This window comes from Neofelis nebulosa, chromosome 18, assembly GCF_028018385.1.
Source record: "Neofelis nebulosa isolate mNeoNeb1 chromosome 18, mNeoNeb1.pri, whole genome shotgun sequence".
Lineage (NCBI taxonomy): Eukaryota > Metazoa > Chordata > Mammalia > Carnivora > Felidae > Neofelis > Neofelis nebulosa.
Window position 1 is genome coordinate 2,352,196 of NC_080799.1, and position 21,525 is coordinate 2,373,720.

General features: G+C 50.9%; 1 protein-coding gene across 3 annotated transcripts in view; it reads right to left on the reverse strand.

The window, feature by feature from the left end:
• CARD11 (caspase recruitment domain family member 11) overlaps positions 1-21,525 on the reverse strand; it is a 142,159-nt gene that overhangs the window by 109,614 nt on the left and 11,020 nt on the right. Inside the window, exon 2 of one of the 3 annotated variants that reach the window (XM_058711697.1) lies at positions 12,077-12,163. The exons of 1 other annotated variant lie outside the window; for it this stretch is intronic. The gene's annotated coding sequence lies outside the window, so the exon portion shown is untranslated. Of the gene's footprint in view, positions 1-4,839; positions 5,064-12,076; positions 12,164-21,525 lie in introns of those variants that run through there. One more of the 3 variants, XM_058711694.1, reaches the window with a different exon arrangement.

Consider the following 21,525-nt stretch of genomic DNA (forward strand, 5'->3'; position numbering starts at 1 on the left):
GTGCCCCTGCTGCGTTACTGTGTTATTTTGCACACGTTTCATCAGAGATGAGGCCCGGGGCCGGCTGTGTTCATATTCCGTTTGCTTGTGTCTTCAAGAATTTTCCTCTCGGGGTGCCTGGGTGGCGCAGTCGGTTGAGCGTCCGACTTCAGCTTAGGTCACGATCTCGCGGTCCGTGAGTTCGAGCCCCGCGTCGGGCTCTGGGCTGATGGCTCAGAGCCTGGAGCCTGTTTCCGATTCTGTGTCTCCCTCTCTCTCTCTCTGCCCCTCCCCCGTTCATGCTCTGTCTCTCTCTGTCCCAAAAATAAATTAAAAACGTTGAAAAAAAAATTAAAAAAAAAAGAATTTTCCTCTCGGGTCAAGGTCCCCAACTCCGGGGTTGGCAAATGATGGTCAAGGGCCAAGCCCGCGCTGCCCATTTTGCACCACAGGCCCACTCTGGCCACACTCACCTGTGGGGACACCTGCTTTCACACTGCAAAGAACAGAGCCGAGTGGTCTCCACAGCGACCGTCTGGCTCGGAAAGCCTAAAATATTTACTGTCTGGACCTTTACAGAAAAAGCTTGCCGATTCCTGCCTCTCATTGATTTTTTTGTAAATTAGGAGATAGCTCTGTGCCTATATATTGCTTCGTATTTAACTCCTCTCTTCTGTTCTGCCTCCTGCCCCCATCCCCCTCACAAATAACCAAGTCAGAAGCAGGGCTTTAAAAGCAGAAGCTGTCAGATTACTTCCTTTGGAAACATTTTGGTCTACGTTAAAGTAGGGGTGGTATTTTTTTTTAATGTTTATATATTTTTGAGAGAGAGAGAGAGAGAGAGAGAGCAGGGGAGGAGCGGAGAGAAAGGGAGACACAGAGTCCAAAGCAGGCTCCAGGCTCTGAGCTGTCAGCACAGAGCCCGACGGGAACCATGAGATCGTGACCTGAGCTGAAGTCAGACGCTTAACCAACTGAGCCCCCCAGGCGCCCCGGGGGGGGGGGGGCGGTGTTTATACCCATTTTACACACGTGCAGTTGAGGCTCAGAGAGGTGGTGACTTCCATGAGGTCACACAGTCAGCGTGCTGGAGAGCCAGCATGGATGACACCCTGTCTGCCTGGCTCCGAGACCACACATCCTGCCACTAAAGGATGCTGCCTCCTCATGGACGGTGCCAGCCCCAGGGGGTGGCAGTGACTGTAGAAAAGCAGGGTCTACGTGGGACAGAGCAGGGGGCGGGGGGGGGGTGCCTTGTCATGGCCACACGTGTGTCTGAGGCCTGCCCATTCCTGAGTGGGAGCGGGACAGGCGGGAAGCTTACACCCTAGAAACAGAAACCCCACGGGCAGGAGCGAGCCCTCCTTCGGGGTATGGAGCTTGCACGCCACTCCCTCCGGCTCAGCCACTAGCAAGGAGAGTCACCCACCGAGGAATGATCCCCCCGCCCCGAGCTGCGTGGGAGGCTTTGACGGACGTGCCTGAGCGAGCTTGACCACGGGGCTGGCGCAGGAAGGGAGAGCGCAAGCCCGGGGAGGCGGGAACAGTATACCCCTCGGCAATCCCGTTACCCATGGGCACTGGACACCCTAACACAAACGTGACAGGGGCCATCATCATCTCAGAGCCCTGAACAGAGCACAACCCAAACAGTCAGCCCATTAGAACCACTGACCCGCAGCACAGGAGGGGCTCACAGACAGGTCGGGGGACCATGCAGGGGCGTGTTTCTCCCGCGCAGCGTGGCCCCGCTCGGGGCTGGCATCTGGGAATCGGCCGCTTTCAACTGTCCTTAGAAGACAAGTGTTTCTAAGCGGCTTCCTCAAAAGTTGTCTTTTCCTTTTCTTTCTGATCCTGTATTTAAATCAATTTGAATATTTTCTCGGCCGATCAGGTAACGCGGCACCATCCATACAACCGCCAGGAAGGTGGGGTTTGCAGGGAAGGAAACCGGGTGACGGGGCCCACGCAGCCGGGCTGTGTGGGAAAGCCGGGGTTCCAGCCCCCAGCCTGGACCTCAACGTGCCACCTCACCTCCCCCGATGCCAGGAATGCCAGCAAAGGTTGTCATCTGTCGCATTTTGTGTTCTCCATTTTACGCTTGGTGTAACCGACAATCCTGAAAATCATCAGCATCGACGTCCGGATTTCACGGAGGAGAAACGGCTCTCACAGAGCTGCCGTGACAGGCTGTCCAAGGTCACAGGCTGAGCGCAGAGGAGCAGGCGCGTCTGGGCACACGGCAGGATGCGCCCTCCCACCGGCCCGGTCGGCCTCGGACCCGACAGGTGGAACACAGACCTCCGACTGCCTTCGTGCCTTGATCGGACCTTCTGAAAATTGTCACGGATCAGGTGGTGCCAAAAGGCCAGCAGGCCACGCTCGCGTCACGCTGGGCGTCTGGGGCTCCCGGCCCACGGGGGAGTTGTGACCCCGGTCCCCGTCACCAGGGAGCACTGGCTCTGAGGCTGAGCGTGGAGCCAAGGCAAGACCCAGCGGAAGGCGGCCTTGAGACTGCCTCGTGGAGCTCCGCGGATCCTCCTTCCAGTGTGGCCTTCCTCGCACGACGGGCAGAGAGCGGCTGCCTTCACCGTCCACCGGCCCCCACCCCCCATCTACCCAGACACACGGCCCTTCCGTCCTGGGAAGCCAGCCCGCTCTCGCGAAGGCGTAGAAACACTACGAAGGAAAGTGAGGAAGGGGCCGGGACGGTGCCCTGCCCGCACCGTCTCAGCCCGGAACCTTCCACCGATCCCCGCAGCCTCTGAGAGCCACCAGGTCCCAGCCTCGCCTCCCACGGCCACACATCCGCAATTCTGTAACATCTCAGAGTCTCAGTGTACTCTGGCCACGATGTACCCAGACGGCACAGCACAAACTACTTAGGGCAAGGACATCTGGGTGCCCTGTCCCTTCCGTGGGTCCCCCACAGTGCCCAGGGCAGCGCCACCTAGACAATGCCCACAGGCTGATTCAAGTCGTCCTTTGAAGAACTATAAGGTTCACGAGTCATTTTAGAAGATCACATACACGAGTGGATAAACAAAACCGGGTCCATCCACACAGTGGACTACTACTCAGCCTTAAAAAGGAAGGAAATTCAGACACGCGCTACAACACGGATGAGCCTTGAGGACACGATGCTCGTTGCAAGAAGCCAGTCACGAAAAGACAAACACTGTGACTCCCCTTGTATGACGTCCCTGCAGGAGTCAGACCCACAGACACAGAGAGCGGGGTGGGTGCCAGGAACGGGCGGGGGTGGGGGAGTGGTTCGTGTTTAGTGGGGACAGAGTCTCAGACTGGGACGATGAAGAAGGTCCGGACGTGGGTGCACGGCAGCGTGAATGTCCTTAATACCAGCGAACTGCGGACCTGACGGGTGGCGAAGGTACATTCTATGCTACGTGTGTTTTACCACGATTAAGAAAAACATCGCATAAAGGATCATTCGTGCGCTGACTCCAGACCGCGTGGACTGGTGGGGCTACCCGCCTTCCGTTTTGATACTGGTGCGAATAAAACCACACACGTCCAAACCCTTCAGCTGGAGTGTGGGCCAGGCTGAGGGTCAGGCTCCCTGTGGCCTCAGATCCCCTCTGACCCTGGGCAGAAGCATCATGTTTTACAGCTTCCTCGGGGGTGGAAAGAGGTGGACATTCAGGGGAAGGACAGAGGTGGAGAATTTTAGCTTCAATTCTAGCCCCCGCATTAATGCACAGCCCCCAGGATCTCCAGGGCACAGGACGCACGGAGTAGGTACTCAATAATTGTCAAGCGACAGACCGACGGGTCTTTCCCTTTCTGGAAGGTTGAGGACCTTATACCTTCAAGAGAAGTTGTAAATGTCAAGAGAAATTTTTTGAACTACAAATCAAGGGCTTTGAGGGCAGTCCGGGCACAGAGGTCAGTTTGGTCCAAGACCAGGATTAAGAAAGGGCCCTGTGCTGACACTCTCCTGAGCTGGTGCCCGGAAGCTCACAATGTCACAAACCGGAGCTCAGGCAGGGAGTCTGAGGCTCCTACAGCCTTAGGGTCTCCCTGGGGCCCATCCCACTGTGCCCCAGGGCTCAGCAGAGCTTGGGGTGGGGGTGGGGGCTTCCAGCCTAACCCTGTGGGGGTGGTCCGCGCCCCGGGGCAGGGGGACTGCGCCCCGAGGTCACTGGGACCTCCTCCTGGCTGTGCGGGGAGCCGGGGGCCCCTCCTGCCCCCCTCCGTAGACTCCGTAGACTCCCCGTGGGAGAGGCTGTCCCTCCCCTCCGCCGCCTGGGGCCCCACCTTCTCGGGAGCCTCTGAGTCAGGCTTCGCTGTGGTCTGGAAACTTCCTGTCCTTTCAGGTGTTAGAAAAGGTTCTCTTCCTCTGTGTGGGGCAGGTGCACCCAGGGGCGCCCTGCCAGGCCAGTGCCACAGGGGCATGGGGGCCCTGTCAGGCAGAGACACCGGAGGGAGACAGACTGTCCCAGAGAGGCACGGAGGGGACACAGGGAGGCAGAAAGTGGAAGAAATCAGGCTTGGATGGGAAGGGGGGGGGCAGGAAGAGTGAGGTGGAGAAAGAGGGGAGGGGGAGAGAGGGACGGGGGACCAGCTCCCAGGGGCCAGGAGGGTGAGGACGGGTGAGTCCGGACCCCTCAGTCACTCCCACCCCGCACATGCTCTCCCCCAGCCGCACCCCCCTCAATGACTGCGCCCCCCAACTTACCCCAGCAGCCCCGCTGCGTCATCGTCCCCCTACCCCACGCCGTCCCCACCCCCGCATGTGCCCTCCTCCAGACGCACCCCTTCCCCCACCCCACGGCGCCCCCCCCCCCACGGCGACATCCCCACACAGCGCCCCCCACCCCCGCGTCCGCCGGTGCCTACCTTGGGGGCTCATGCTCCGCCAGCAGCGCCGGCCGCCTCCTCCGCGCAGGCCGCCGGCTTCCCCCTGGGCCCGGGCCCTGCCCGGCCGTCCCGTCCGAGGGGCACCGCCCGCCCAGGGGTTGCAGGGCCGGGAGGGGGCTGTGCGCCGCCCAGGCCTGAGTCCAGAGGCCAGAGGAGGTGAAAGAAAGAAAAAAGGAGAGAAAGTGTGTCATAGGCTGGCAGGGGGAGGGAAATGCAAAACCCGACAGGAAATGAGACTAAAAAATGCAAAAGGTTAGAAAGAGATAAGGAAGAGGGGGCGGGGCGGGGCTTGGGTCCTCGGGCGGGGAGGGGAGGGGAGGCTGAGGGGCCCCCTCCAGGGTGGGGGAGCCCCAGCGCCGGCTGCACCCCCAGTCCACCGCCCCAGCCCTGGGAGGCTGCGAGGCACGGTTGTCGCCTTGGGCGGGACGCCCCCTCCTCCCGCCCTGGGTGGAGGGCTTAAGCAGCCGCCCCTCAGAAGCAACTTGTCACGTTTTTAAGAACTTCCAGACCTCTCCTTGCGGTTTGGCGGGAGGCTTTTCCCACAAAGGAGAGGGAAACAAGGAATCCCGAGTCTTTGGGTCCTTCCAGGCTTCTCCCTGCCCTCAGCCTCTGTTCTGGAAACTTCCTTGGGCTTGCCTGGCGGTCATCTCTCCTCCAAGGGCCTCTGGCTCCCCTCCCAGGCACTTTGTGGTGACAGACCCGCCTGTGCCCTCTCCCCAGCCCCAGCTGTCCTGGGCCTGGCACACCCACCCCCACTTGTGCTCTCAAAGTTCTGCTCCACGACCCTCGCAAGAGAAACTGTAATTTCTGGAGGTCGACGTTTCTGTAATTCTAGTAATCTCCTCGCCAAAGGCCCCTGTAGGCCTTGCTCTTTCACGACCAGTAAAGGAGCACCGAGTGGGCAGGACGGTCCTGAATCACCAGCTAAAAATCTGGGTGCGCTGGAGGCATTCTGAGAATACTGGGGCTTAGTCTCCTTGATTTGCCACTGTTTGCCCCGCCCCCCCAACACCCCTCCTGTTCTGCCTCAGTTTACCACTCTTCTCTCCCTCTGCCCCTCCTTTGATTCCCCCTGTGATAGCTGAAGAACGTGCCCTCCTGTCTCATGTTTTAAGTTCTCGGAGAAGGGTTCCTCGAGCCACCAAAGGGAGAGGCATTTGGTTCGTTAAGCCACTAAGCGAGAGAGAAGTAAATCATGGCAGGAGCACAGGGGGGTCTGAAGTCTCGGCAGTCTTGAGGGGCGTAGTGTTGGTGGTGCACATGTGCCAGGGGCCACGGAACAGGGTTTCCTTTCTGCAGATCAGGCTCAAGAACGCAATCCACACGCGCACGGAAAGTTCCCCAGAGAAACGGCACCGAGGCCCAGTGCCTCCAAGTCCTTGTTCCCCGAAGACTCGCCTGGGAGCAGCGATCTCCCTGGCACACTCCGGGAAACCTTGAAATCAGGCAGTGTGGTCTTAGAGAAGTCTGGTTTCCCCCGTGCCGTGTGTGAAGGGTACGCACGCCTTGGAACGACAAAACCCATTATGCAGTTGTCATCCTTCCAAGCGCAAAGTTCTGCAAGAAGCTGGGGTGAGTTGTCAAAGCAAACACACACCCGTGTGACCCACACATGTAATCAGAAAGAGAACTCCATCTGTACCCCGGAACTCCCAGTTATGCCCCCTTTGAGGCACCCTCCCCACCACAGATCACCACATTCTGACCTCGAACAGCAGAGGTCAGTTGTGCCTAGAACGTCCGAAAACTTTGTGCAAATGGAGCCTTACGTAGATTCTCTTGTGGGGCTGGCTTCTTTCAGTCAACGCTGTGTTTCTGAGATTTAGCAGTGGATTACATGCAGGTATAGGTCGGTGAAGACCTGTCTCTTTTTCTCCCCAACACCTTAATAGAGTTTTTAAGCATTCAGAAAAGTTAGAAAAATTATATGGTGAACACCCATATATCCCACCCACCTGACTCTAAAATGAACATTCTGCTGTATTTGATTTATCATGTACCCGTGTAGAAATCAATCCTTATTTATTTTTTAATGTTTGTTTATTTTTGTGAGAGAGACAGAGTATGAGTGGGGAAGGGGCAGAGAGAGAAACAGACACAGAATCCGAAGCAGGCTCCAGGCTCCGAGCTGTCGGCACAGAGCCCGACACGGGGCTCGAACTCACGAACCGCGAGATCATGACCTGAGCCGAAGTCGGATGCTTAACCGACTGAGCCACCCAGGCGCCCCAATCCTTGTTTCTTATTATGCGTTGCAAAGTAAGTTGAAAACATCAGCATGCTTCACCTGTAAATACTTCCTCATGCGTATCATTAACTAGAGGTGTTTTTTGGGTAAAATTTACATACGTGCCTATCATCAACAGGAGGCGGTTTCAGGTAAAATTTATGGATTTTAACTGCGTCACGAAATAAGTTTTGAGAAATGTATACACCGTGGAACCCAAACCCCTATGAAGATACAGAACCGTGTGGTCCAATATGGCAGCCACTAGTCACACTTGGCTACTGAGCGCTTGACGTGTGGCTGGTGTGGATGAGAAGTGGAATTTAAAATTCCACGAGACTTTCGTTAACTTTAATTAAAATCTAAAAACCGATACTTGAATCTGCTACTGGAAAACTTTTAACTGTGTTACGTTAATATGCAATTTGAGCATATTAATCTCCTTTTTCAACTGTGAACTTTACAAAATCTACATAGAGGTCAATTATTTTCAAGGAAAATGTAGTGTCTGAATTCAGGCGCTAAAAGTGTAAAAGACACACCAGACTTTGAAGACTTATAAGGGGCACCTGGGTGACTCAGTCGGTTAGGCATCTGACTCTTGATTTCGGCTCACGTCATGATCTCACAGTTCCTGAGATCGAGCCCTGCGTCAGGCTCCGCGGTGAACGTGTGGAGCCTGCTTGGGATTGGTTTCTCTCTCCCTCTGTCTCTGCCCCTCTCCTGCTCATGTGCACGTGCTCTCTCTCTCTCTCTCTCTCTTTCAAAAATAAACATTTTTTAGAAAGAATACAAAAATACCTCATTCATAATTTTGATAATGATTGCATGTTGAAATAACAGTATTCTCAATATGTTCAGTTAAATAAAATATATTATTAAAATGAATCTCATCTGTTTTTTGATGTTGCTACTCAAAAATTTAAAATTTTAAGGCCAAAGAAATATTTCTAATATTTCTGCTCTGAGCAAGGGCTCTCAAGTGGGGACCGTGGCAAGGAGACCCCTCTTCATGTGACATACAGCAGTGAGACAGATGTCCCCCAACCTGGCCCCATAAAGCGGTGCCTCCTTAACTATCTATGGTAGAAAACATTCTCCAACCCTCTACCTGAAAAACAAACAAAACAAACAAAACACCCTGTAATGAGTATCCCAAGAGAAATTCCAGCAGAAATCACACCTGCAAAATAAGAACAGATTGCAACAAAACAGGCCGCCTGAACAGAGGGACAGTTTATGGAAATATGAATCACAGTTGCTAAAACACAAGAAGTTAGTATGTATGTACAACACAATAGAGGGACCGGGAGATGTCCATCGGGGAGGTCTCCTAGGCTGACAAATAAACAAAATAAAACCCACACAGAAACGAAAAGTGAGAGCTACAAGTTGAGATGTTATGGGATCGACTCTGAAGAGGCCAACAGCCACTTGAGAAGCACTGAGGCAGGGAGAGAGACTATGGAGGAAGCGAGTCACGAAACGGTGACAGTAATACTTGTCAGGGCTGAGGAGTGACAGCTGTCCGCAGTGAGAGGGCCCGCTGAGAACCGCCATGGAGAATGAATAAAGTTTCGGACCTTGCTACATCCTCATGAAATAGCAGAGGAAAAAAAAAAAAGGTGGGTGATGAGAAGCTTCTACAATCTTCTAAAAAGAGAGAAAAAATGCAAGCCAAGGCCAAGGATCAGGTGGCACTCTGGCTTCTCATCAGCAGCACTGGATTATCTTCCAGCAAAGAGATAATGAAGTAATGCTCCAGCGTTCTCTGGGAGATTTACTCTAAACGTGGAGTTCTGTATTCAACCAAATAATCAATCAAGTGTGAGAACAAAATAAACACATTCTTAGACATGCAGGGATTTTGGAAATTTACTTCCCAAGCACTTCTCAGGGAGAAAAAAAAAAAAAATTACCCGAGAATGTACTACAACATGAAAAGGCAATCTAAGAGGAGGACACGGGCTCTGAGAACGAGCGAAAGAAGTCCATGAGAACAGCAGAAAAAAAAAAAAAAAAAAAAGAACAGTAAAGGGGTGGTAAGCCTGGGAAGAAAAGTCAGCGTGCACCTGACCTCTCAGGAAAGACACCTCGTCACCAAAAAAAACTAGCCACCGTGTGATTACAGGAGCAGACCAGGTCTGATGCCAGATCCACCTGAAAACCTCATTTGTCCCCAGATGTCATTCCCGAGGGGTCGAGCTAGGCAAAAGCAAATGGGGCCAGTGTGGGTGATTTTTGCCCTTCCCTCGATGTCCTTTTCCACCGGAAAACGTGTTTCCATATACACGTAATTCTTTTATGAGAAAATGTATCATGTCTATGAGAAGCCAGGGAGGGAACCCCTGAATAACAAAACCCCACGAGGGAGCTGCTTGGTTTAGTCCCTGAAGCTCCCTGCATTCAAGCTGTCACCATGTGCACGTGCACTGGGGCCACAGGGTCACTCACGCTACCGGATGTGTGTCTGGAGAAAAACCCGTTTTATTTGGAAGCGATCTTGTCTTCCTTCTGGGCCCCTTCTCGTGTAAGTAGGACAAGTCAAAGTTTTTGCTCTCCCTGCCTTAAAACGTAGGTGGGTGCACTAATTTCACAGTGCCTTCAGGTAGAACGTTCTGGAATAAAACGTTTCGTCTCTCCTATGGCTGCCCCTCCCTCTGTGCTCCCCTGGATGGTGTTGGACCGTGTGGGAGAAGAGTGCCTTGCTTGTGGGATCTGGAGGGCCACCAGGAAGACTTGGGGTCCCCAGACTCTGCCCTCTGGTTCCCTGGGTCTGCAGGTGTCTTTCTCGCCTGGGCGCCGCTCCCCCTGCTGGAATTCAGGGCCCACGTCTTGCTCCTGCACCTGAACACCTGCGTGTCCGGCCTGGCTGGCTCTCCCTTGGCTTCGGTGGGTATCTGCCACGGTCTTCCCCAGCCCCGAAAGCCACCTGCAGCCCGTGCTGGGGGGTCACCTGGCACACCTCAGCAGGCTCTTCCTCAGGGACGGTGTTTCCCCCCGGGCAGGCGAGGCCTGTCTCTGCAGGGTGTGCTGTGGCCTTCGGCGTTTGTGGGGGCAGCCTGAGACCCAGGTCTGGTCCATGTCAGGAACCCCGTCTGTCCCCCTGGCCAGCCATTGAGAGAACTCCAGGAGACCCCGTCTTCCCGGATGTGGGGCAGCTGAGAAAGGAAGGAGGTGCTGGTGGTCACCTGTGTCCAGGCCCAACTTTCTCCCCATTGGAGCAGAGGTGGGATCCGGGGGTTATTTCAGGAAGGGATGCTTTTAGAGGGAAAGCAAGGAGAGCCCAAGAGCAGAGGGGTGTGTGTGTGTGCGTGCGTGTGTGTGTAAATGCTGAACGGGGAGGGAGGGACCCCGGGTGGAGCCACAGGAGCCCGTAGAGTGAGCTCCCTTGGAGGGGACAGGCTGCCCCGGGAAGGCCATGTTTCCTGCCATGGGGTCACCCCAAACTGACCAGCGGGGAGCCGGGCTGTAGCTGCATGGCGGCTGCTTTTCATTAAATTCATTCCACTGCCCTAATTTACCAGCTTTGCCTGCGACCCCCCCCCCCATTTTCATTATTGTTCCCCAAAAGGTCTCAAAGAGTTCACCAACATTCCGACCTTCAATTCTCCTGCCCCCGGAACGATTCTAGCCATCGACAGAGGTTAAGAGCTGCTGGAGCCCCGACAGGAGGGCAGCAGGAGGAGGAACGAGAGGCTGGCGTTACCTAGAGCCGTAGCACTGAGCCAGTCGCCGCGCTGGGTTCTGAGACACTTCTGTGCTGCACCGAGAGCAAAACAGCACGAGCGCGGGGACCCCGGGGGGACGATGAGGTTCTTGCTCTTTGATGACCGCTTCTCGGCTGCTGCTCCCCACCCCCCGCCCCACCTCCCCTCCAGAGAGCAATCCCATCCGGTGGCAGCCAGCTTCGACTCCAGGAAAATCACTCCTTATCACTGAAACGGTCGTACGCTTGGGACAGCAAAAAGGCATTTCACAAACTATTGATCTGAGAATTAATATATTGCTTTTCTCCCAGATGCCACACCTCGCTGCCATTGTATGTATTAGTACCCCCGAAAATAGCATCAGGAGCAAAACAGCCTTCCAGCCTTTAATTACGTTTAACGTACTTCGTGCTTTTATGCTGTTATTGCTGTCTCGGCCCCTTCGCGCTCATTCCTCTCCGTTTCAGGATGTTTCCATCCCATCTCCCTATGCCGAGATGACTCAGAAGGGTGTCAGTGGATCTGTATTACCGCACGCTGATAAAAAAACAACAACACAACCACCCGCCGAGAGGTTCCTGTATGCTGAACACCTTAAATGACCCTTGACTTGTGTGTGTGCATGTGTGTGTGTGTGTGTGTGTGTGTGTGTGTGTGTGTTTCCCCTTTAATTCCTGCAGAAAGCATGGCTTAAATCCAGGAGGAAAATGTTCCCATCTGTAGGCTAGTAATATACATTCAACAGTTTTCAATTGCTTGAGCTATGAAATATGATGATAGCCGTCTATATATCTCATGGGGGGAAGATACCTTGAAATTCACTCTGCCACAGTATTGATGGGGAGGCATTTCTGCAGGAAATGTATAGAATGACACGCGGCTCATGATTTCAGCCGAAGCCCAGGAGGGCGGCCTCGTGATGGGCCATGGAGGGGCCGTCTCGTGCGGCAGGCAGATGTCGGGAAAACGTAGGATCGCCCCACCCGCCACCCACGGCCGTCTGCTGTCCATGTGCCCCCTTTCCAAGGGGATAGATGACGGTCTCGGAAACTTGACCGTTTTCTTTCTCGGTTAATCGACATTAGGGTAATTGGCACATTACATCCATTTTACAGCGTGGCGTGTGCGCTTGCGGCTCCGAATAAATAATGAATAATCGCAGTAATGACCAGAAACGCGCGTGAGCTACTGCGGCGAGCGCATAATGGATGCTTTGTTTGTCTTCGGGGACTGTATTACCAGCGTGTAACTGATGAGGCTCTAAAACGCTCGGGGTTACCTGAGGCTTGAAAGGTGCTTCATCAAGCGGAGTCCGTTGCTCTGCACACAGACCGTAAGAGTGGCCTGATATTTGCTTGCGGTCCCCCTGTTTAAAAACGGAAAATATGCCGCCCCGCTCATCCATCACCGTGCCTGCCAAATGCTTTCTCCCCCTCCCTCTGCTTTTAGAAAAAGCGACTGGAAACGCCCAAGCAATGCCAATGGCTGAGTTATGTCTGTTTTTAGCACGCAATGTTTGAGCACCAGAGTCAGGGCTCATTAAAACTACGAATGTGGCGGCTTCTAGAATTGGCCACTTTAAACGTAGTCATCTACACATCAGTGGTTCCCGAACTGTTTTGTCGTAGTCTGGGTTTTTATGAGGCATCTCTCAGCATCTGTGTGCATGACACACTTCAGTATATTTCCCCAAGGTCCAGCTGAGCACGGCACTGGTGAGCTCACTCCAGCCAGCGAAAAAGTAACAGCCCTCCGTGAAGGATGCGAAGAGAACCTGTCGCTTTATCCATGTCGACGCCAGCGCGTGACCGTTACGGGACGACTAGTTAGAAGAGTTAGATGCCTTTCTGGGCGTGTGTGCTTACTTAATCCTTTTAAGCTTGTGCCTGGGAATATTTTACATTCTATAAAATTAAGCGCACTGCTCTCTACTTTGATCTTAGCTGTGTGCGGGGTGGAACACTGGCGTTTCTGACCTTTGATTTTTTTAATCGAAAGGCTGGTGTCCGTTTGAAATGTGCGCACCGAAACGGCTGAGTTCAGGGTGTGGGGACACAGAGAAACTTTGCAAGGGCGGCAGATCGAGGAGCAGTCGGGAGAGCAGATAGGAGGAAGGGAGCTTGGCAAGGAGCGAGGAAGGAAGGAAGGAAGGAAGGAAGGAAGGAAGGAAGGAAGGAAGGAAGGAAGGAAGGAAGGAAGGAAGGAAGGAAAGCAGGTGTGAGTTAGAACAAATTATCCTAGGAGGGATCCCACAGAAGCAAACGCTGGGAACGAACAACGAAATGCTCACCCAAGAGACAAACGCACCGAATGAGTACATTAGACGCCGTGGAGGTAGAGGGTTTCCTTCGGCATAGTGTCTGAGCTGCCCGGAGGGATGAAGCCAAACCAAAGAAAAACCGCCAAACAACCAAACATGCACACTCATGCACCCGCTACACCAGCTACATATCCCGTATACACGCTACTTTTCTTCAGCACTGACTTCAGCGTCAGGGGTTGCGAAGATTAAATTACGATGTGTAAATGGCCCACGCGATGTTAAAAGTACTCGACCCACACGTGAAATGTATCAATATTCTATTAAGATGCAACTATTATGTTGCATCAGGCCAGCATATATTCCTGTGGGTATAGCTTGTTTAGCACATGCCGTTCCAACCCTTCCAGACATGTCCCACCTCCAGGATGAGCATTGGCCTGTGTGACGACCAGAGCAGATCATTAAAAAAAAAAAATTTTTTTAACGTTGTATTTTTTTAAGAGGCAGAGCAGGACACAGCATGAGCAGGGGAGGGGTAGAGAGAGAGGGAGACACAGAATCCGAAGCAGGTTCCAGGCTCTGAGCTGTCAGCACAGAGCCCGACGCGGGGCTCGAACTCACAACCCGTGAGATCATGACCTGAGCCGAAGTCGGACCCTCAATCGACCGAACCACGGAGGCACCCCCAGAGCAGATCAGTTTTAACACTACGCTCTGTACTTCAAAATTAGTTTCGGTAACAATTCTGTCATGATCGGCAGCGGTCATTATTTGTTTGGTTTTGGTTTTCAGATATTGACCAGTTGTAAAAAAGGAGGAATTTCAATGTTAAAGATAGTGTTCAGGGGCACCTGGGTGGCTCAGTGAGTAAACCATACAACTTCGGCTCAGGTGACCATCTCGTGGTCCGTGAGTTCGAGCCCCGCATCAGGCTCTGGGCTGATGGCTCAGAGCCTGGAGCTGCTTCCGATTCTGTGTCTCCCTCTCTCTCTGCCCCTCCCCCACTCATGCTCTGTCTCTCTCTTTCTCTCCAAAATAAACATTAAAAAACATTTTTTTTAAAGTGTTCAAATTCAAGAAAATATCTCGTATGTGAACTAAAATGCATACTTAATGAAATAAAGACTACAGCTTGTGATTCACCTTGTTTCCCTGTTTTAAATTTTAAACGTAAAAACAACTCCTAGTGGCCACAGGAATGGTAGAAATGAAATAACTCAAGTTTTGTTTTGTTCTTTATAATCCCTGTGCTAGTGTTACCCATTAGGAATCGGCTGTTGAAGGACAAATGTGTACAATGCCACAGGAGAACCACGAGAGGAGAACTGGTCTCAACAGAACTTAAGCAGTTCTGAACCTGTAGGAACTTTTAAATTTTAAAGAGCTTTATTGAGATATAATCTGTGTACCATAAAGCTCACCTATTTAAAGTGTGCAATTCAATCAAAATTGTACCGGCATTCTTCTCAAAGCTAGAAGAAACAATCCTAAAATTTGTATGGAACCACAAAAGAACCCACATAGCCAAAGTAATGTTGAAAAAGAAAACCAAAGCGGGAGGCATCACAATCCCGGACTTTAGCCTCTACTACAAAGCCATAAGCATCTACACAGTACGGTACTGGCACAAAACAGACACCTAGACCAATGGAAGAGAATAGAGAACCCAAAATTGGACCCACAAATGTATGGCCAACTAATCTTTGACAAAGCAGGAAAGAATATCCAACGGAAAAAAGACAGTCTCTTTAGCAAATGGTGCTGGGAGAGCCGGACAGCAACATGCAGAAGAATGAAACTAGACCACTTTCTTACACCATACACAAAAATAAACTCTAAATGGATGAAGGACCTGAATGTGAGACAGGAAACCATCAAAACCCTAGAGGAGAACACAGGCAACAACCTCTTTGACCTCAGCCGCAGCAACTTCTTACTCAAACCGTCTCCAAAGGCAAGGGAAATAAAAGCAAAAATGAACTACTGGGACCTCATCAAGATAAAAAGCTCCTGCACAGCGAAGGACACAATCAGCAAAACCAAAAGGCAACCGACGGAATGGGAGAAGACATTTGCAAACGACATATCAGATAAAGAGTTAGTATCCAAAATCTTTATAAAGAACTTACCAACCTCAACACCCAAAAAACAAATAATCCAGTGAAGAAATGCGAAGAAGGCATGAATAGACACTTCTCCCAAGAAGACATCCAGATGGAACAGACACAGGAAACGATGCTCAGCGTCACTGATCATCAGGGAAATACAAATCAAAACCACACTGAGATATGACCTCACTCGGGTCAGAGTGGCTAAAATAAACAATTCAGGAAACAACAGATGCTGGCAAGGATGTGGAGAAACGGGAACCCTCCTACACTGTTGGTGGGAATGCAAACTGGTGCAGCCACTCTGGAAGATAGTATAGAGGTGCCTCAAAAAATTAAAAATAGATCTACCCTATGACCCAATAATAGCACTACTAGGAATTTATCCAAAGGATACAGGAGTGCTGATTCATGGGGGCACATGTACCCCAATGTTTATGGCAGTGCTTTCAACAATAGCCAAAGTATGGAAAGAGCCCCAATTCAACTGATGAATGGATAAAGATGTGGTTTATATATACAACGGAATACTACTTGGCAATGAAAGAGAATGAAATCTTGCCATTTGTAGCAACATAGATGGAACTGGAGGGTATTATGCTGAATGAAATAAGTCAGGCAGAGAAAGACAAATATCACATGTTTTCACGCATCTGTGGGTCTTGAGAAACTTAACAGAAGACCATGGGGGAGGGGAAGGGGAAAAATAGTTTCAAATAGAGAGGGTGGGAGGCAAACCATAAGAGACTCTTAAATACAGAGAACAAACTGATGGTGGATGGGGACGGGGAAGAGGGGCAAATGGGTGATGGGCACTGAGGAGGGCACCTGTTGGGATGAGCACTGGGTGTTGTATGTAAGCGATGAATCATAGGAATCTACTCCCAAAGCCAAGAATACACTGTATACACCGTATGTTAGCTAACTTGACAATAAATATTTTAAAAAAATAAAAAATAAAAGGCTTCATGGTAAAAGTGACAATTAAAAAAAATAAAGTGTGTAATTCAATGGGTTTTGGTATCTATCTCTACAGAGTTGTGTAATCACACCCTAACCTAATTAGAGAACATTTTAATCACCACCCCCCAAACCAACCCGGTACCCACAGGCAGTCATTCTTGCCCCTCCCTCCAAGCCCCTCCTCCACCACCCCTTCCTACCCTCCCTCCCCCGACCCTGTGGCTGGCCACGAATCTACTCTCTATTTCTATGGATTTGCCTTTTCTGGACATTTCATACAAAAGGAAGCAGGCAGGAGGAGGACCTTTGTATCCGGCTTCTTTCATTTAGCCAAAGGCTTCCAGGGTTCATCTGGGTCATGGCATAAATCAGCATTTTATTCCTTGTGTTGCCAAATAATACTCTTTTCTCTAAATACACATTTGGTTGGTCTTTTTATCAGTTGATGGACATACAGGTTGTTTCCACTTTGGAGTAACTACAAATAATGCTATGAACATTTACGTACAAGCTTTTGTGTTGACATCTGTTTCCTCTTACTTGAGTAGGTAACTAAGAGTAGCACTGCGGGGCCACATTGAACTCTAACATCTTGGGGACCTGCCAAACTGTTTTCCAAAGCAGCTCCACCATTTTACATTCCCACCAACAATGTATGAGCCAATTTTTCCTTTTCTTGCCAACACTCGCTACTGTCGGTGTCTTCTATCATAACCATTCTAATGGGCGTGAAGTGGTATCTCATTGTGGGTTTAATCTGTGTTTCCCTGATGACTAATGACACTGAGCATCTTTCCTTGTGTTTACTCGTTATTTGCATATCTCCTTTATAGAGCTGTCCATTCACATTCTTTGACCATTTAAAAAAACGGGGTTGACTTTTTATTATTGAGTTGTAAGAGCTCTTTATGTATGCTGGATACGAGTCCCTTATCAGATTTGTGGTCTGTAGATATTCTCCCTCATTCTGTGGGTTCTTTTCACTTTCCTGATGGTATCGTTTGTAGGAAAAGTTTTAATTTTGATGTAGTCCACTTGATTTTGTCTTTTGTCACATGCACTGGTGAAATATCTAAGGAATCAGTGACTAATCCGAGATCACAAATGTATACTCACGTTTTCTTCCAAGAGGGTCATAAGTTTAGTCCTTACATTTAGGTGTGGGATCCACTTTGATGTAATATTTGTGTATAGAGTGAGGTAGGGATCCAAATTCATTCTTTTGTGGGTAGACCTCTCTTTGTCCCAGCACCCTAATTGAAAAGACAGTTCTCTCAATGAATTGTTTTGGCCTCTTTGTTGAAAATCAACTGTCTATAAATAGAGGTTTATTTTCAGAGTCTCAATTTTATTCCATTATGTATATGTCCATCCTTAAGCTAATACTACAACACACTGATTACATTAGCTTGGTAGTGAGCTTTGAAATCAGAAGGTATGAGTTCTTCAACTTTGTTATTCATTTGCAAGATTGTCTTGGCTGTTCTGGGGTCTTTAAATTTCCGCATGACTTTTAGGGCTAGCTCGTCAATTTTTGCTAAACAGGCAGAGAAGGTTTTGCTAGGAATTGTGTTGAATCTGTGTATCAATTTGAGGAGGACAAACATGGGATGTCTTCTCATTTATTTACATCTTTAATGTCTTTCAATGATAGGTTTATGGTTTTCAGTGTATAAGTCTTCACTTCTGTTAAATTTATTCTTCAGTTATTTTATTGCTTTTGATGCTATTGTAAATAAATAGTTTTAACTTTTCCTTTCCTTTTTTTTTTTAAATGTTTACTTATTTTTGAGAGAGAGAGAGAGGGAGACATAGAATCTGAAACAGGCTCCAGGCTCTGAGCTGTCAGCATAGAGCATGACGTGGGGCTCGAACCCACCAACTGTGGAATCGTGACCTGAGCCAAAGTTGAATGCTTAACTGACTGAGCCACCCAGGCACTCCTTAACTTTTTCTAAATATTGTAAACAGTTTTCTTGGTTTTGTTTTCAGATTGTTTATTGCTAGTGTACAGAAATGCAATTGATTTTTGTATATTTATCTTGTATCTCTCAATCTTCCTGAAACCGTTGATTAGCTTTAATAGTGTTTCAGTGGATTTCTTGAGATCTTCCATATACAGGATCATGTCATCTGTACAGAGAGGTAGTCGTATTTTTTTTTTTCTAATCCGTATACCTATTCTTTCTTTTTCTTGCCTAATAGCCTTGGCCAGGCCCTCCAGCAGAAGTGCTCAGACATGCAACCTTGTCTTGTTTCCATGGCAACACTCTTGTGAACGGAACATGCTGTGTAGCTGAGCTGGTGTGTGTTGGGGGTGGACTGTTGAACTGCATGAATTCCTATGTAGAATACAGTATTTATCCAAGTTCAAGTAATAAACATGTGCTACTCTGGGGCACACACATCCAAAGCAGATGGTACCCAATACCCACACCCCTCGGTGCAAGGATGCGTGCCCCGTTTTTCCAGCAGTCTCTGAACCGTCCTTTGGGTGTGAACCAATCCGTCTTGGGTGCACACACCGGGCCACCCACGAGATGGGCCACAGCGCCCACTGCTGCCTCCCGCCCCACCCTGTGCCTAGAAGACCCTTCACACCTGCTGCGGAGTTGACTGGGATGGTCTGGGGACCCACTGAGTGGCACCGTCCACTCTGTCTCAACACTGGGGTTGGGGGCCCGTGGTCCGAGGGTGCAGGATGACAGTGCCACGGGGGCTGCAGTGTTCAGTCCGCACACCCCTGGGTGGAGCGGGGCCCGTGACAATGACATGGCTGTACTGTCGCTCATCCTGTGACCCTGGGCTCGCGGCTGCAGCTATGTTTCTCTCCTGTTAAAAGGCGCCCTGGGACAGCCTCGACCCCCTGCACCACCTCGGCGCCTCCTTCTTTCACCACCCGCCCCAGAGTGGAAGGTTTTGTTAACGTGGCGTTGGTACTGAGCCTTCGGAAGGAACGAGGTGCTATGAATAAAAGGGGGGAGAAACAACCCGCTGATCTCATCCCTACCGTCTAGGGGCTTGCGTTCTTGGGTTTGTCAAAAATATATATTTAAACTTTCATTTACTAATCCTTTTACATGGAGCAGGGGGAATGGAGAGAGTGGTTTCCTTACGTGAGCTCACTAACTGAGATTAGCTATTTCTAGAAAAAGGAGCGCTGTTTTGAATAAGGAAGTGCATGCTCCCAAAGAGGCGGTCACGGAAGGAGGGGGCTGCCAGCACCCCACTCGAGTCCCCTGGTATGTGCCACTTCTGGGCCCCAAGGCCCCATCATCACCAGCCATGCTCACCCGGGAGTCTCCATGGCTCGCGCGCAGCCCTCAGCTACCCCAGCGAACGGCTGGTGCAGCTGGAGGGTGATTACCCCAAGTCACTGTCACTCACCTGTGTAGCAGATAACTCTGCCGTGCACCTGTGTCGGGGTCCCCAGCAGGACCAGCTGCCGCTGCCCACCGCGGTAGCTGGGTCAACAGAACGCTTTTGCTTACTGTGTCCGTTCCCCGTCCTACCCCGTCACTGTCCCACCGGGACGTTCGGGGACCTCCTCCCATGTAAGTCACTTGCCTTCCAATCTGGTTTCAGGGTCTGCTTCTGGGGTCCCCAACCCAAGATAGAATCAACGGCACGAGGACAAGGGCTGAGAGAGGGTCTCTTGGGAATCTGGGGTGGCCACGGACACCTCCATTTTTTTTTCTCGATAGCACATCATCTACCATGGGAAGGGTCAGCAGGCCACAGCCCACGGCCAAATCCAAAGCACAGTCTTACATTCTGGTAGAGTCTGGAGTGAAGAATTGTTGCTACTTTTTTGTTTCGTTTGGTTAGGATCTCATGATGGGGACGTTTACTGTTCCCCCCCCCCCCAGTGTTGTTGAGATATGATTGATATGTAACAGTGTATTCGCTTCAGGTACACAGCACAATGATTTGGGGTCTGGACATATTGTGAAATGCTCACCACAGTAAGTTTGGTTAACTTCCACCACTACACATAGTTAAATTTTTTTTCTCATGATGACAACTTTAACGGTTTACTCTCTTAGCAGCGGCCAAATACATACTACAGTATTTTCAGATCGCCACTTTTAAGGTTCCCACAATTCTTAACGTGTGACAACGTGCCAGAAATGGCCACCAAACCGTGCGTTTTAAAACATTTTCCTGAAAGGAACGGACTCTTTTGACACACAGGGCGATACGAGCATGCTTTTCCCACGTCGAGTAGAGGGCTTGCTTTAAAAAGGTGTTGATTCATTACCCAGGAAGGTGGCGTGGGTGGGTTTACAGCCGTAGGAGGAAATCTGTCGTCCTTCTAACGTGTCAGGCATGTCTCATCTGGGGCTATCGCCGGTGCGCGTGGGAAGCCTTTTGGGAATGTGTGGTCTGGGTCACATGACCTTGAACTGAGAGACCAGCATATTTGTTTCCAGGAAGCTCTCTCCTGTATCTGCGAAATGGGCTAAGAATTCCTGCCCCGCTTGTTTGTCGTGAGAAGCCAGTGGGGATGGTGAGTAAACATGTGATCTGATCTGTGTCCTCTCCTGCCCTCGCCACACACTTGCCTTCAAGTGGAAGCTGGAACCAAGGACGGTTTTGTGTGGCTTCTTTAAAGTTTCCAGCATCTCTGGTAAGCGTCAGACAAGCGTCGCGGTTTATAGATACAAAATGCCGCTCTGATTACAATTAAGCTTTATGCCCAAAGTGATATAAATAAGGGGAGTAACAATAAAGAGGAAAAAAGTATCACAGCCTCGGTGCAGGAATCCACGTGTGCGACTGATCTGTGGGCTCAGGGACCAGGAAAACGGAACTGCACACGGCTGGGGGACCGTGGGCACAGACTCTGAGAAATTAAGCGTCTCCTCCTTAGGAGTGAGGAGGCGATAAGGGTAACCATCTCTGTTCTTGGCTGGGTAACGGGCCAACCGTCCTTCCACCTCTGCGTCCCCTTCCTCTCACCCCCAGGGGGCGCTCTTTCCTCCGCCTTGGTACCAGGCTTCCACCAGCTCCCTTGCGCCTGGACCGTGCCAACCCTCTCCACCGCCAGCCTCCCGTGCAAATCCCACCCATCCGGGGGTCGGGACTGCATCCGATGGTTCGCGCACCTGCCTCTGTGCCCGCACTGCGCTGAGCCCTTTCACAGAGTAGCTCAATCTCACCATGACTGCAGGTCTTGGTTTGGGCTTCCCCGGAAACCAAGGCTGAGACGGGGAACTCTGTGCACATGGTGTACTTGGGAGGGGATCCCAGGAAACAAGGTAGGAGCAGGAGGAAACAAGGCTGGGGAGGCCGAGAACACAGCGTGCTTGGAGAACAGGTGAGCACTGGGGATGGAGGAGCGCTGCCCCCTGGGGGGCTCTGGGGACAGCTCAGAATGGCATGGGGTGACCT